Genomic DNA, 17,284 nt, shown 5'->3' with positions numbered 1-17,284 from the left:
CTGAAAGAGTTTCTTCCAGCACATACCTTGTACCTAGTACATTCTCAATAGATGTGTAGTAATGTAGATGCAGGTATATGGGAATTTATGGTTTTTATCTGTTAGATCATTGAAATTAGTATTTAGAAAGTATTTAGGTTAAATTTCCTATCCAAGTGGCCAAGGAAATAAAAATTGGAGGGTCAAAGAACAAAATTCCCTAAATGGATAATTAAGGGTAGATTATAACTATTACTCACCTCAGTAATTGTAAACTGAGTTGTTAAATCACAGCTTGAATCTCTTTGGACGTTACCTCCGGGAGAGACATTGCCTCGGTCCTGTCTCCCGCCTACATATCACGGGTTGGCAATTTAGCATCACTTCCCCGGCTTTGTTTCCCTTCTCCCTTGTATGGAGACAGCAGGACACTTAGCAATTACGTTCCCAGAGTCCCTGACAGCCATGTTCTGCGATTCTGCCAAGAGATTCATTCGTGTCAGGTCTGCAAGGTCAAAGAGAAGTCGGTGCCATGTTGCCCTTCCTCTGGCAGCAGCAGGAAGTGGACTTCTCTAGTTAGGAGATTTTACAGTTGCCTCTGAGCCATTTTTCTAAGAATTACCTGTTTCATTGGAGTATCTAGAGCAGCTTCTGCTTTTCCTAGCTGTTTTTTTGATGGAACTCTTGCTGACACACTTTGATAAAGAAACAGACAGCAAGCTGCCATTTAGTAAATTTGTTTCTGACTTTGACATGGTCAAATATTTAAAATCAGAGTTTTACCACCTAGGAAATAGTGTGAATGAATATCTCCAGAATAGGAGGAGTGTATCTTCCCCATAAAAGGAAAATAAATTGGCATTTCCCTGCCTCCTATCTTTACCCTAGGAGAAAGGTAAAGATATAGGTTTTCTTTGGATCATTTATAAGAAAAGCATATATTTTTTATACAAGACTATTGCAAGAGGAGCAATGTTTTGGAAAAAGCAATCAAAGATACTTATGATAAAAATATTTTGAAGGTACGATGGAAAAGAATAAATACTTCCTATCCTTAGCTTAAATTGAATGGTTATCAGAGTATTCTGTATATCATACGTATTTAGTAAATAATTACTGATTTAAATATGAAGAAAAAAGGAAAATTACCTTGCTTTTTTTCAGTGGAATCTGTGTGTGTCAACAATATTACTTACGTGAATTAAAAGATGTCTTTTTATTTGGCGTTGTGAAGCATAATCAAATCAGAGTGTACTGAGCACTCTGACAAATCTAAATTGGCATTGGTTCCTAGTTAGTAGATAAGGAAACTTGCAAATTACGATTTCCTTTTGCTTTCAGTTAGTTAGAATTTCAGTAAAATTGCTACCGCAAACTTATTTTGATTAGCTAAAGCCCAATAAGTATATTTACCATGTCTGAGTCAGAGCCGTATAGTATGGAAGGCTAGACCATTGAGGTTTGCTATTGTGAGTTAGAGGATTAGTAATACTCCCATGAGCCCATCCCTCAAAGTCACCCCCAGTCTACAAGACAGAGCTGTCTTGGTTGGAATTCAAAGAAATTCCTCCCTGAAAAGATGGGTGCTGCTGCTGCTGCTAAGTCACTTCAGTCGTGTCCGACTCTGTGTGACCCCATAGACGGCAGCCCACCAGGCTCACCTGTCCCTGGATTCTCCAAGCAAGAGCACTGGAGTGGGTAGTTTCAGCCAATTGCATGCTTTTTTCTCTGCTATATTTCTAATTGGGATGGGATTCTTGCTGCCTGCTAGATTTCTTGCATCAGACACTTGGACTATTCTCACAAGTTGAGGGGATGCAGACTCATGTTTTGCAGGTTAACACTTTTCTGTGACATGCTGCTTTGTCTTGGTGAGCATGACCTGCTAGCCATTTCACTTTGCTTTTTACACAATTTTTTCAAGGTAAACCAAAGAGGTTGAGAAAATAGTCTCTTATCAGTTCAGTTCAGTTCTGTCGCTCAGTGGTGTCCCACTCTTTGCAACCCCATGGACTGCAGCATGCCAAACCTCTCTGTCCATCTTATATAGGATAGTAAAGAAGAAAGTTGTATTATTACAAAACATGTAATAAATGTATTTGGATGTTTGGTGAGTCATTGGAAATTTGAGGTACTTTGTGTATATTTGTGAAAACTGGGCTCATTTTTAGAACAAACTGGCTCTAGACATAAAGTCTCTTTCTTTCTTCTTTATCCATGTGGCAGCATATTAGAAAATAGGCACACAGAACTAAAGACAGCAGAATGAAATCTTGGTTTACCTCAATCCAATAAGATATCTAGAAAATGCAATTGACTAAAAAAACTTAAAAAACTTAATAATTACAACCAGAGATTTTTCAATTTTCAGAGACCCACAAAGTATTATTTCATAATAGGATTTTATATTAAGAGAAATATGCAGGCTATCTCTAGCAGTCATTCTTGATTTGCTGTCTTGTAGATTTTACACCTATGCAACTGTGATTACTTAAAAATCTAGATAATGGAAGTCCTAAAATTCTGATTCTAATTTGTTAAAAAACCCTCTTGTTACTAAAACAGGAATATTTGTTAATATATATTTTAATATATAAGAGGTATATGTAATCTAATTTATAGACATTATATATACTAATACAAATATTTTGCCACAGTGAAAGAAGAAACTTTGTTTCTGACAATCTAATATATTTTAAAGAGATAGAAGTTAGTATTTATAGTGGCAAATCCCAAACAACATGAAACTATATAAAACACAATCCTTTCTTTTAACCCCTTACTAGGGCAATAAATAATGTCAATAATTTGGCATATATTTTCCCAGTTTCTTCCCATATATTTGAAAACATAATTTACGTAGATTGCTAAAAATCCTGAATGAAATAATACTAATCACAATATTATATAAACTACTTTTTTTTTTGTTTTGCTCAACTGGGTCAGGAAGTTCCCCTGGAGATGGGATATGCTACTTGCTCCAGTATTTGTGGGGTTCCCTGGTGCCTCAGATGGTAAAGAATCCTCCTGCAATGCAGGAGACCTGGGTTTGATACCTGGGTTGGAAAGATCCCCTGGAGGAGGGCATGGCAAGCCACTCCAGTATTCTTGCCTGGAGAATCCCCATGGACAGAGGAGCCTGGCGGGCTACAGTTCATGGGATCGCAAAGAGTCAGACACAACAGAGCGACTAAGCACACACGCATACATATTGTGGACATCTTTCTAGGTACATATATAGGGTGTATAAATAATTTTATAAGTAAAATAATCAAGAAATAATATAGTAATGGAAAATAATTACATAAAAAGGTATTTCATATTTTATGACCTTGATTTGCTTTTGATTATTTCAGTGTATTGGTAAATTAATAAGGTAAATAGGTAAATTTACCTTATTGGTGCATTATTGAAAAGTTTCCTTGATGGTGTATCCATGATAATGAAAATTGCTTTAAAATTTCTCTTATATTTGTTTATTTTAAAAAATGTATCAGTTCAGTACTTAAAAAGTTATTTATAGATATATTCTGCACTTCAACAAATGTTTAATGTAATCTTTAATTCTATTTTATGATTAACTGTAAAAAAATCTTTCATAAGTTCAAATAACCTGAAAGTCAAAATCACTGCAGATGGTGACTGCAGCCATGAAATCAGAAGATGATTGCTTCTTGGCAGGAAAGCTATGACAAACCTAGACAGTGTATTGAAAAGCAGAGGCATTACTCTGCCAAGAAAGGTCCATATATGTCAAGGCTATGGTCTTCCCAGTGGTCATGGTTTGGTTGTGAGAGCTGGACCATAAAGAAGGCAGAATGCCAAAGAATTGATGCCTTCAAACTGTGGTGCTGGAAAAGACTCCTGAAAGTCTGTTGGACAGCAAGATCAAACCAATCAATCTTAAGGGAGATCAACCCCTGAATATTCACTGGAAGGACTGATGCTGAAGCTGAAGCTCCAGTATTTTGGTCATCTGATGTGAAGAGATGACTCATTGGAAAAGTCCCTGATGCTGGGAATGAGTGAGGGCAGAAGGAGAAGAGGGCGTCAGAGGACGAGATGGCTGGACAGCATCACCAATGCAATAAGCATGAACTTGGGCAAACTCCTGGAGATTGTGAGGGACAGGGAAGCCTGATGTGCTGCAGTCCATGGAGCCACAAAGAGTCGGACGTGTCCGAGTGACTGAACAATAACAGCAGCAAGGACAGACCACCATTAAGATTAATATGGCGTGTGGATTATGTTAGAATAGAAGCTGTCTTGTATTTTTGAGATGTCTAACTAAAAATTTAATTTCTCAGATGAGTGAAGCAGTGAGGAGTCACCAGTGTGATCCAGGATCACATTGTTCAGTTCAGTGATCAGTCCTTACTCCTAATTTTACTTGAACTTTCAGCATGACTTGAAAGAGCTGTTCTCTTTTTATATTTATACATTACTTACTTAAAAACTTTAAAAAGTTCCAGCTTTATTGAGATGATGTGGCTATATAACACTGGGTGAATTTAAGGTGTACAGCATGTTGATTTGGTACACTTATACATTGCAAAATGATTATCACCATAAGATTAGCTAATACCTGCATCATGTCACATAATTACCATTTCTTTTTTGTGGTGGGAATATTTAAGATCTACTCTCTTAGCAACTTTCAAGTATGTAATTCAGTGTTATTAACTATGAGCACTATGCTGTATATTAGATCCCCAGAACTTACTGATCTATAACTGGAAGTTTGTACTCCTGGATTAATATCTCCAGTCAGCCCCATCCTCTCACTCCTGTTAACCAGCCACCAGGCTAGTTTCTTGAAACAGGTCTTTTCTATTAAGAGATTTGCAAATATGTAAAACAATGCTATTCTTTTCACTATTTTTTTTCTGTTTTGGAAAATGACTTATTTTATTACATTATGTTAGCATATGAAGAGTTTATTGTTACTTTAAGTGACTGAATAAATATTTTAGTATTTCTGTTTTAATTTCTAATATTATAAATATGGATAGATATAACCCACACAAACAAAAGATCTTTGGGATCATCAATACTTTTTAAGAATGTAAAGAGGTCCTGAAAAGTATTGACAAATGCTGGACTAAATTAAAGGAGAAAATAAGTTAAAAGAAAATAGTAGGATAAAACAATAAGTTTAGCATTAAACTTGAGGGAAAACCCAAGAATAATAAAGATCAGAACACTTCCATTTCAAAGGCAAAATTTCTAAGATGCCAATTGTATGTATAATTACATATTTTGATTTAACATGTAAACTGTTAAAAAAAAAAGCCAACTTCAGAAATGTAAATTAAATATGGAAAGCTGATCAAAATAGTATACTTTCCTTTAAATAGTGCTCCACTCCACCATGTTTAAAAAACTTCCTGAGGCACTCATAGAAAATGTACACTTAAGTCCTTAAGCTTGATAATAATTAAATCCTGAAAAAATAAATGCAAAAAAGAAATCAAGGCATAATAACTAAGAAAAACCAAGCCAAAAAAAAAAAAAAGATCAGAAATTAATACATTCTTTATAAAGGTCTTATGATGAAAATAAATCCAAAAATAAAAGTAAAAGTCAAGTTAGCTATGTTATATCACTCAGTGAAAATAAATCAGACAAATGCTTAAGTTTCACTAGGCAGAATAAAACTCCAGAATTTAGAGAAGCAAGTTAATGCTGTGTATAGTAAATTCTATTATGTGTAAGACCCTGGCCTATGAACTTCAAGGAAGCCTTAGATGAATTGTAAAGAAACTTGTGGCTAAGATGGTTATAGTTTAAAATAAAAAACAAATGTAAAGTGATTAAAGTAAGCATAAAGTAAAGCATAATTTTTAAATGATAAAACATGTAATAGACTATAAAATAATGAAGAAAGCTTTTTAATTCTTCAGAAATTTTAAATTACGTTAATAACTATATATGCTTCAAATTTAGGCAGATATAAGCCTTAGCAACAACATTCATTCACATATTTTATTCAGTTCAACTCAATTCTAATCTACTCGTTCATTCATTCACTTAGTCATTAGTCATTTAATTACACACACAAAAAATCTACTGAATAGAATATGCCAGGTACCTTGTAGATGCTAAGAATAAAGAAAAGAGCAGAACCGACTTATTTGTCGCTAGAAGATAATAGTGAAATAACATGGTCAAACATATACTTTCAAAACTGGCACTGAGCTCTGAATGGGCAGCCGAGATGCTATAAGTACAGGACAGGAGAGTCTGATCTAGTTGGGATTCTGAGAAGGCTTCCCTGGGAATGTACTATTTGAGCAGGTCTTTGGGAGAGTGTAGAAGAATAGGTAAAGGAGAAGGTCATGATGATGAAGAAGATGAGAAACTGTACTCAAGGTACTGTTGAAGTTTAGCGTGGAGAATTTTGAGCATTACTTTGCTAGCACGTGAGATGAGTGCAATTGTGCGTTAGTTTGAACATTCTTTGACACTGCCTTTCTTTTCACCGGAATGAAAACTGAACTTTTTCCAGTTCTGTGGCTTGTGCTGAGTTTTCCAAATTTGCTGGCATATTGAGTGCAGCACTTTCACAGCATCATCTTTTAGGATTTGAAATAGCTCAGCTGGAGTTCCATCAGTTCCTCCACCAGCTTTGTTCGTAGTGATGCTTCCTAAGGCCCACTTGACTTCTCACTCCAAAATGTCTGGCTCTAGGTGAGTAATCACACCATTGTGGTTATCTTGGTCGTTAAGATCTGTTCTGTTTAGCTCTTCAGTGTATTGTTGCCACTTCTTAATATCTTCTGCTTCTGTTAGGTCCATACCATTTCTTTCCTTTATTGTGCCATCTTTTCATAAAATATTCCCTTGGTATCTCTAATTTTCTTGATGAGATCTCTAGTCTTTCCCATTCTATTGTTTTCCTCTATTTCTTTGCACTGATCACTGAGGAAGGCTTTCTTATCTCTCCTTACTCTTCTTTGGAACTCTTCATTCAGATGGGTATATCTTTCCTTTTCTCCTTTGCCTTTCATGTCTCTTCTTTTCACAGCTATTTGTAAGGCCTCCTCAGACAACCATTTCACCTTTCTGCATTTCTTTTTCTTCAGTTCATTTCAGTTGCTCAGTTGTGTCCGACTCTTTGTAACCTCATGGACTGCAACATGCCAGGCCTCCCTGTCCATTGCCAACTCCTGGAGTTTACTCAAATTCATGTCCATTGAGTCGGTGATGCCATCCAACTATTTCATTCTCTGTCGTCCCCTTTTTCTTCTGCCTTCAATCTTTCCCAGCATCAGGGTCATTTCAAGTGAATCAGTTCTTCACATCAGGTGGCCAAAGTATTGGATTTTCAGCTTTAGCATCAGTCCTTGCAATGAATATTCCAGACTGATTTCCGTTAGGATGACTGGTTGGATCTCCTTGCAGCCCAAGGGACTCTCAAGAGTCTTCTCCAACACCACAGTTCAAAACATCAGTTTTTTCTTGGGGGTAGTTTTGATCACCCGCTCTTGTACAATGTTATGAACTGCCACCCATAGTTCTTCAGGCACTCTATCAGATCTAATCCCTTGAATCTATTTGTCACTTCCACTGTATAATTGTAAGGGATTTGATTTAGGTCATACCTGAATGATTTAGTGGTTTTTCCTACTTTCTTCAGTTTAAGTCTGAATTTGGCAATAAGGAGTTCATTTTTTTTTCCCTAATAGAAAAGCCACTTTCTTATCTCATATCACCTGCTTCTTTGAATTGTTATTGTTAACTTTTTGCCGATGCTTTCAATTTTCCAGTGCAGGAGGTTTGGAGATAATTTTTCAGTTTATAAGGATTGACCTGTTGGGTAATATGAATATAAGCAGCATGTAGTGATATGGGGTCATCCAGAAAATTCCAGGGTCAATTCGATAGAAAAGACAGCTGAGTGGGCATGTTGAAGTATAAGGAGAAAGTTAATAGAGGTAGTGAGAACAATGAGGAAAATCCAACGGTGTGACTATTTTTTAACAAGATTAAAACTTGCAGTTCACCTTCAGTTGGTAGGGATTGATACCATCTCACTGTCTGCAGCATTTGGAATTGATAACAACAGTTACTATAATTCATAAATAGAATAGTTCAGCTACATTTGATTGTCCGGCTCTTCAGTAGAATCAGGTTTGGCATCATAGGGTTTATAAGAACCTTCCTAGACATGTGCATTTCACAGATCAGCAACAATTTTAAATTAAGAAAAAAGTGAAGAATATTGACATGGGTTTGCCAAATACTTTTTGTTAAGAAAGGACATTAAAAATTTTTGCCATCATTTATCATCATATTATTAACTCTCCAAGAAAAGAATGGCAAAATCCTAGAGGAAACTAGGGTCTTCCCTCAGGAAATAAAACTTGGCATTTTAGAATTCTCTTTTTCTCTTTCCTTTGCCCTTAATATTATTTTTCTCTTTTCAGTATAGACTGGTTAAATATTTGCCACAGACTGGCCTTAGTCCAAAAACAAACATTTGAGAACAACAGATTTTCCAACCTACTTTATAAAAAAGCAAGAGTTTAAGATATTCTAGAAAGATGTAAGTCTATTTCACTCCTTAAAATCTTTATGATGAGTATTTTTAGCATAATACTATTCTGATTGTGGAAACTTTTTGAAAAATAAATTGCAAATACCATGTGCTTTAATACAATTTAATTTGTTTTACTTTTATAATCTCATAGTAGAAGACTAAAACTTTTTAAAGCTTTTATTCCCAGAGGCCAAATAAACAACTTATATTCCTATGTTCCTTGAACAATTATTTTATTCCTGAAATTTGCAAATCTTTGTTTTTGAGAGGAATGGAGGCAGAACACTTGGTGATTTTCTTGTCCTAAGAAGATCAGTGCCCCGTACTAGTGGAACACGAGACAGAAGAGCTTAGCATGATCATTTCTGTAGAGTTCAGATGTCAATAACCTGACCCATTAGGTGAACTGCAAGAATAAAGCATAGACAAACAGCAACAGCCATCATTCACACAGAGGCATTTACAGCTCTCTTCTACAACACACCTGCTGCTCGAGATGAAGTTTTGCTTCCCTGTGAAGTGCTCTAATTTGCATGGACTTTCAGTGACCTATCTCTCAGCACACAGCAAGCACACACCTGCCTAAAAGGCTGGGTCCTCTTTTTATATGTCATTGCTCACTGCAGGGAAGTATAATAAAGCAAGACAACATAGTTAAAAATTGCAGACATTAAAGAGGAAACGGGAATAGTAAATGATCAGATTAAGCAATAGGAGTGTGAAAGTGAAAAGATAAGACAGAACCAAAAGTCAAATGAATCGATTTTTATCTAGGAGACTCCTTTTGAGCCCTGATATTTTTTTTCATGGAGTTAAAACACACAAGATAAAATTCTTTCATTTATAGGTCTTGCAAAATAATGAACTGGGTTTGCTGGAGAAAATATGAGGCCGAGGAAGCTTGATCCTTTGCATACACAGTTGGCCAGTGGGCTTATGATAGATCTGAGGTCCTCGGGGAGATGAGGAGCACGGGCAGTTCTCAGAGCTTCTGGCAATCCACAAGGACATCATTTCTACTCTGCATGGTCTCTTCAAGCCTTGGTTGAGAAATATTAACGTGATAGGTACATCTTCTTGGTGCACTTTTGTACAGCCTGTTTTAGGAAGGAATGTATTGTTTCTTTGAAATAAAATTGACCTTACTGTATAATAAGAATATAAATGAAAACTGTACCATGGGAAGGGCTTCCCAGGTGGCACTAGTGGTAAAGAACTGACCTGCCAATGCAGGAGATGAGATGCAGGTTTGATCCCTGGATCTAGAAGATCCCCTGGAGGAGGAAATGGCAGCCACTCCAGTATTCTTTCCTGGAGAATCCTATGGATAGAGGAGCCTGGAGGACTATAGTCCATAGGGTTGCAAAGAGTCAGATATGACTGAAGCGACACAGCACACATGCGTACCATGAGAAGATGGGTAAACCAGATAAGGAGTCAGGAAATCTGGGTTGTGGTCCTAATTGCTAAAACCCATTACTGTATTATAAGAGGAAAACTACAACTACCTCTAGACTTTTGTCCTCACTTGTGAAATAAAAGGTTTATACTTGATTTTTAAAGTCCCTTTCAACTCTGAAGTGTTGTGATACATGATGTATTTTTGATCTCCTAAAGAAGCACTTCATTGAAACACTGGTTTTGTTGCAGTTTTCTTCCCTTTTAGAGAGGATTTGCAGACTAAAGTCAATATACTGTGCTAACCAGTGTTAAAACATTCTAAGGGCTAGACGAAAGTGATTGTGAAGGAAATTTGTCATGCTATGTCATACCGCTATCACAAAATAAAGACACTAATTCATATAGTTATACAAAGATAAAAATAAGAATTAGTATGGTTAACCAGAACAAAACAGATTAATTACACTTGTCATTTTTATGGATAAAATTATCCATAAAGAAAATCTCATGTACCTTTTTAGTTTTCCTTTTTACCTTATCTTTTAAAAACATTTTTTTCTTTCTGAAAGAAGATTGCATTATTGTGATCCATCACAGTTAAGAGATCATTACTGAGGCTATAGTCAGAAATACAGTCTTAGTCACAGGCAATTGACTCCTCATGCTTTAAGGACTGTGATTCAGGCTCTCTTGGCTCTCAATAACAAGTGATTTCTCTTTCAGTATCTCCATTGGTCATGCATCTGTAAACCCCACTGTCAGTTTCCTTCCTCTCTCTGATCTGAGCTGTGCCCTGGGCTGGTGAAAGAGGTCTGATCCTGAAGACAGCCGCACTTAGTTCATTCGGGCTTCTGGAGGGGCTTGGCTCCTGGAAGCACAGCAGGAGATGAGTGGACAGGAGGAGAAAGAGGTCAAGGTATTTCTTCTCTGTCTCTGGCCTTGGCTCTATCCCTCTCATGTGGCTGAGCTCTCACTTGGTCTGAAAATGCTGCTTCTTCCCCTTGCCCGGGACCCTTCCACTGGTGAGGGGTTCCTGGGACTTGTTCCTGGACAACTCACCGTCTCTTACTGGTTCCCATACTCCTACACAGAGCTCCGAAATCATACCTTCTTTCATTCAGTTTTCTTCACTACCCTATGAAGGTGTCTTCTGCTGACGGTACACTATCCTTCAAGGGTTTTAAAAGCCTTCCTATTATAGATTTAGCAACAGTACGTTTGTCCCCCAAAAGGTGTACTTTGATTTTAAAGTTCAGTTTATTTTTTAGTTGTTCCTCTGGATTTTAAAAATAAAAATATTACATGAAAGGAAAAAGATTTCTTTGTCATGGCAGTGAGCTTTTTTATTCAGTTTTGTCATTAATTGGGACAGCATGCTCACAGCCAATTCTAAAAGAATTGATAATGAAAACGTTTCCATTATGCCTTTTCATTCTCTTAGACATTCCTTCTCACCCTACTGAAAAATAAGTCAGCCCCTCTTTACACACCCCTATCCTCTCCCCATAAAAGGAAAAAGAAACCTACCCAAATCTTTTTGGATACATTAATTCTTATCAGTGCCACTTTATACCTGAGAGCTCAACGATTTCTATTTTGTGATTTTTTTTTTCAGACTCCTTAACATTTATGTGGCAATCACTGGTATAAGATTGACTTTCCAGTGTTACCACACAACACATCATAAGGCATCCACAAAAGACCAAAGATGCTAGAATAAGCCAACTGATAACTGAGCTTTGATATGCTGAGCTGCCATCATCTCTCTTTTCACTTAACAAATTGTTTGAAAGGAAGTTGGAATAAAAGGCAAGGAGCAAAATGCCCCCGTTGCCTAACAGAGATTTCTTTAGACTGAAGATCATCTAACGCGTTTGTTTCTCCTTCCTTTTTTCTCGTTAACTGTGTCCGATCCTGCCGTACAGGTGTGGTTGATACATTTCACCCGTGTCGTGCCTCCTCTTTCTTCCACCATTAACTCTTTTCAGATTCGGAATATTTTTGAAAAGATGTCATTGAAGGACTGCACATAGAACAAAACTTAAAGGCAATTAAATTTTATAAACTATTAAAGTCTTAGTATTGTTGCGTTTGGCATGGACTGTTAAATGGAGCAAGCAAACTGGTTTACTTTTGATGGACAAATTTTGGTCATGTGTGCATAATCCAAACTGTGGAACTTGCTACAGGAATAACAGCATGCCTCAGAAATCAATGAAATCAATGCCTGTGGTATACTATTTGAGTTTTTTCCCTCCCCCCATCCCACTCCTCTTTCTTTCTCCTTTTTTTAAGGGTTAAACTGGGTGGTTTTCAGAGTTTTACAAGAGAACTATTAGTGAAAAACAATCTGATACATTCAACTTACTAAGGCCCTACTCTTTCCCTCTAATCTTTCAGCGGGACCCAAGGGAGGCTAAAGTTTAGATCAGTCTATTCTCCACAAGAACTTTGATTCGCTATTAAATTCCGTCTAATGAAGGTGACTTTGCCATCCCACGGCCATCAGCAGGCTATGTGTGGGACAATGCAAAACCCACCTTGTATAGAGGAACATTGTTCTTTCTTAGTCACACCAGTTGAATAGACTCTCATGGAAATTCACATGCACAAGAGACCTGTGAAATCAGTAACAGCATAATCTCTAGGGTGCCTTGCTGAGTCATGTTAAGGAAATAACTATTTTGCTTAAGTACACACTTGTTCGTGTCTTACAGCTTGTCATGTTTATGATAAGAGCAAATAGCTGAGACAGAGAAAGAAAGGGAAGGAGGAAGAGGGAAGAGGAGAGAGAAAAAGGAGAGAGAGAAAGGGATTTTTATTAATGACAAAAGTTAACATTATAATATAAAATCTAATTCAACTATTGCAGATTATGCACTAATTAAGTTGGATCTAATTTTCCTATAGTTCTTACTTTGTAGATAAATTTTTAAAATGTGTAAGTTTGAGAATTCTGAAGCTTGCTTTAGTGCTTAAAGAATTTCTGATAAATCACTCATACAACCTAGAAAAATTAAAAATAATGAAATAAACTGATGCTGATATTAAACTATTCCATTTAATAAAATCATATATCTACAATGTTTATTTACTCCACACATTGCATTAGAAGTTAGGCAAAATTAGACAAATGAAACCTTATAAATAATAAGGTTTGGGGGTTAATAATGATCCAAACTAGTGTCAGAGATAACAATTTGTGCTTTTAGGAGGCAGTACTGAATAATGGTTATAGGCATGAACTCTTATAATTCATCATATACTACCTGTGGTACAGGTGCAGATTAGCCTCTGGGACCTTAGTTTCCTTGTTTGTAAAATGGGAATTATTCTTCTGTAAAACTACTGCCTAAGTTGTATGTTGATGTGAAGATTTACTGAAGTAACATATATATAAGGCATTTAGAAGAGTAATTGAAACATTAAGTAGTACATGCTACTATTATTAATGTTTTACTCATTGGACACTGTGCATGCTTTCTGATGGAAAAAAACAGCTTCACAGAGATAAAGTAGAAATATTTAAGATATTAAATAGCAGTAAAAAAATAACATAATTCATATACATTATTTAACATGAAACTAAATGTTAATTCTTAATTTTTTTCTATTAAGCTTGTTAGAAAAACAGGTGAGTCTACTCTAGATGTGCTTGAGTAGTTCCTATAAGATTTACCTTCCCATTGAGAGTAACTCAGAAAAGGTTTAAAAAGGCAATTACCAGAGGTACATACATGTGTGCTCAGGCATGTCTTTAGACCCCATGGACTGTAGCCTGCCAGGCTCCTCTGTCCATGGGATTTCCCAGGCATGAATACTGGAGTGAGTTTCCATTTCCTCCTTTGGGGATTTACCCAATCCAGGGATCAAACCCGAATCTCACATCTACTTCATTGGCAGGAAGATTCTTTACCGTTGTACCATCTAGGAAGCCCCAATTACCAAAGGTTCAGTTCAGTTCAGTTCAGTTGCTCAGTCGTGTCTGACTCTTTGTAACCCCATGAATTGCAGCATGCCAGGCCTCTCTGTCCATCACCAACTCCTGGAGTTTACTCAAACCCATGCCCTTCGAGTCGGTGATGCCATCCAGCCATCTCATCCTCTGTTGTCCCCTTCTCCTCCTGCCCCCAATCCCTCCCAGCATCAGGGTCTTTTCCAATGAGTCAACTCTTCGCATGAGGTGGCCAAAGTATTGGAGTTTCAGCTTCAGCATCAGTCCTTCCAATGAACACCCAGGACTGATTTCCTTTAGGATGGACTTGTTGGATCTCCTTGCAGTCCAAGGGACTCTCGAGAGTCTTCTCCAACACCACAATTCAAAAGCGTCAATTTTTCGGCGCTCAGCTTTCTTCACAGTCCATTCTCACATCCATACATGATCACTGGAAAAACCATAGCCTTGACCAGATGGATCTTTGTTGGTAGAGTAATGTCTCTGCTCTTTAATATGCTATCTAGGTTGTTCATAACTTTCCTTCCAAGGAGTAAGTGTCTTTTAATTTCATGGCTGTAGTCACCATCCACAGTGATGTTGGAGCCCAAACAAAGTCTGACATTGCTTCCACTGTTTCCCCATCTATTTCCCATGAGGTGATGGGACCAGGTCCCATGATCTTAGTTTTCTGAATGTTGAGCTTTAAGCCAACTTTTTCACTCTCCTCTTTCACTTTCATCAAGAAGCTTTTTAGCTCCTCTTCACTTTCTGCCATAAGGGCAGTGTCATCTGTGTATCTGAGGTTATTGATATTTCTCCCAGCAATCTTGATTCCAGCTTGTGCTTCCTCCAGCCCAGTGTTTCTCATGATGTACTCTGCATATAAGTTAAATAAGCAGGGTGACAATATACAGCCTTGACATACTCCTTTTCCTATTTGCAACCAGTCTGTTGGTCCATGTCTGGTTCTAACTGTTGCTTCCTGACCTGCATACAGGTTTCTCAAGAGGTGGGTCAGGTGGTCTGGTATTCCCATCTCTTTCAGAATTTTCCACAGTTTATTGTGATCCACACAGTCAAAGGCTTTGGCATAGTCAATAAAGCAGAAATAGATGTTTTTCTGGAACTCTCTTGCTTTTTTGATGATCCAGCGGATATTGGCAATTTGATCTCTGGTTCCTCTGCCTTTTCTAAAACCAGCTTGAACATCTGGAAGTTCACAGTTCACGTATTGCTGAAGCCTGGCTTGGAGAATTTTGAGCATTACTTTACCAGCGTGTGAGATGAGTGCAATTGTGTGGTAGTTTGAGCATTCTTTCGGATTGCCTTTCTTAGGGATTGGAATGAAAACAGACCTTTTCCAGTCCTGTGGCCACTTCTGAGTTTTCCAAATTTGCTGGCATATTTAGTGCAGCACTTTCACAGCATCATCTTTCAGGATTCGAAATAGCTCAACTGGAATTCCATCACCTCCACTAGCTTTGTTCGTAGTGATCCTTCCTAAGGCCCACCTGACTTCACATTCCAGGATGTCTGGCTCTAGGTGAGTGATCACACCATTCTGATTATCTGGGTCATGAAGATCTTTTTTGTACAGTTCTTCTGTGTATTCTTGCCACCTCTTCTTAATATCTTCTGCTTCTGTTAGGTCCATACCATTTCTGTCCTTTATCGAACCCATCTTGGCATGAAATGTTCCCTTGATGTTTCTAATTTTCTTGAAGAGATCTCTGGTCTTTCCTATTCTACTGTTTTCCTCTATTTCTTTGCATGGATCACTGAGGAAGGCTTTCTTATCTCTCCTTGCTATTCTTTAGAACTCTGCATTCAAAAGGGAATACCTTTCCTTTTCTCCTTTGTTTTTCACTTCTCTTCTTTTCACAGCTATTTGTAAGGCCTCCTCAGACAACCATGTGTCTTTTTGCATTTCTTTTCCATGGGGATGGTCTTGATCCCTGTCTCCTGTACAATGTCATGAACCTGCGTCCATAGTTCATCAGGCTCTCCGTCTATCAGATCTAGTCCCTTAAATCTATTTCTCACTTCCACTGTATAGTCATAAGGGATTTGATCTAGGTCATATCTGAATGGTCTAGGTAATATACAGTAAATAAAAGCAGGCAAAATCTGGAAGGGACATGATTTTTGGAAGAAGAGAATATGCCTTATGAGTTAGTTTTTTTGGTAGCTTTTTACCTGAGTCCAGGCCCACTCAGTGACATAGAAAGTGAAAGTGTTAGTCTCCCAGTCAAGTCCAACTCTTTGCAACTGCATGGACTGTAGTCTGTCAGGCTCCTCTGTCCATGGGATTCTCCAGGCAAGAATGCTGGAGTGACTTGCCATTCCCTTCTTCAGGGGATCTTTCTAACCCAAGGACCAAACCCAGGTCTCCCGCATTGCAGAAGATTCTTTACCATCTGAGCCACCACTAATACTTGTATAAAAATCTGTAGTCTTTGTGGCTTAAAGAATTAGGCAACAGAGTGTGAGGGCACCATAGCAGGCCACTGGGAAGTAAGGGGAAGTACTGGGTTGAATAATGTTCCCTCAAAATTCATGCCCATCCAGAATTTGTGAATATGACCTTATTTGGAAATAGAAACTTTGTAGATCTAATTAATGCAAAATCATATTGAATTAGAGTGGGTGCTAATCCAATGACAGTATCTTTATATAAGAAGAGGGAAATTTTGACACAGAAACACCCAAGAGGGGACATTACCTTATGAAGATGGAGGCAGAAATGGGAATGTTGTTGTTGATCAATCCCCTAGTTGTGTCTGACTCTGGCAACCCCATAGGTCTGCCAGGCCTCCCTATCCTTCACTGTCTCCCGAAGTTTGCCCAAGTTCATGTCCATTGCATCCACTGATGCATTCAGCCATCTCATCCTCTGATGCCCTCTTCTCCTGCCCTCCTTGGTCTTTCCCAGAATCAGGGACTTTTCCAATGAATCAGTCATTCGCATCAGGTACCGAAATACTAGAGCCTCAGCTTCAGTGTTAGTCCTTCCAGTGAGTATTCAGGTTTAATTTCCCTTGACTGATTTGATCTCTTTGCATTCCAAGGGACTTTAAGGAGTCTTCTCCAGCATTACACTTCAAAGGTATCAATTCTTTAGCCCTCTGCCTTCTTCACATCCAGCTCTCACAACCATACATGACCGCTGGAAAGACCATAGCCTTGACTATACAGACCTTTGTCGGCAGAGTAATGTCTCTGTTTTTCAACACACTGTCTAGGTTTGTCATAGCTTTCCTGCGAAGAAGCAATTCTCTTCTGATTTCATGGCTGCGGTAACTGTCTGCAGTGATTTTAGAGCCCAAGAAGAGGAAATCTGTCACTACTCCCACCTTTTCCCCCTCTATTTGCCTTGAAGTAATGGGGCTGGATGCCATGATCTTAGTTTTTTTTTTAATATTTAG

The 17,284-nt window shown here is 37.8% G+C and overlaps 1 long non-coding RNA gene across 1 annotated transcript in view; it reads left to right on the top strand.

The window, feature by feature from the left end:
* Positions 1-17,284, top strand: part of LOC110133103 (uncharacterized) — a 243,503-nt gene that overhangs the window by 168,215 nt on the left and 58,004 nt on the right. The gene's annotated exons all lie outside the window — the stretch shown is intronic.

Source organism: Odocoileus virginianus, chromosome 21 (assembly GCF_023699985.2).
Source record: "Odocoileus virginianus isolate 20LAN1187 ecotype Illinois chromosome 21, Ovbor_1.2, whole genome shotgun sequence".
Classification (NCBI taxonomy): Eukaryota; Metazoa; Chordata; class Mammalia; order Artiodactyla; family Cervidae; genus Odocoileus; species Odocoileus virginianus.
The sequence above is the reverse complement of the archived record's forward strand: the minus strand, read 5'-3'. Positions and strand labels throughout refer to the sequence as shown.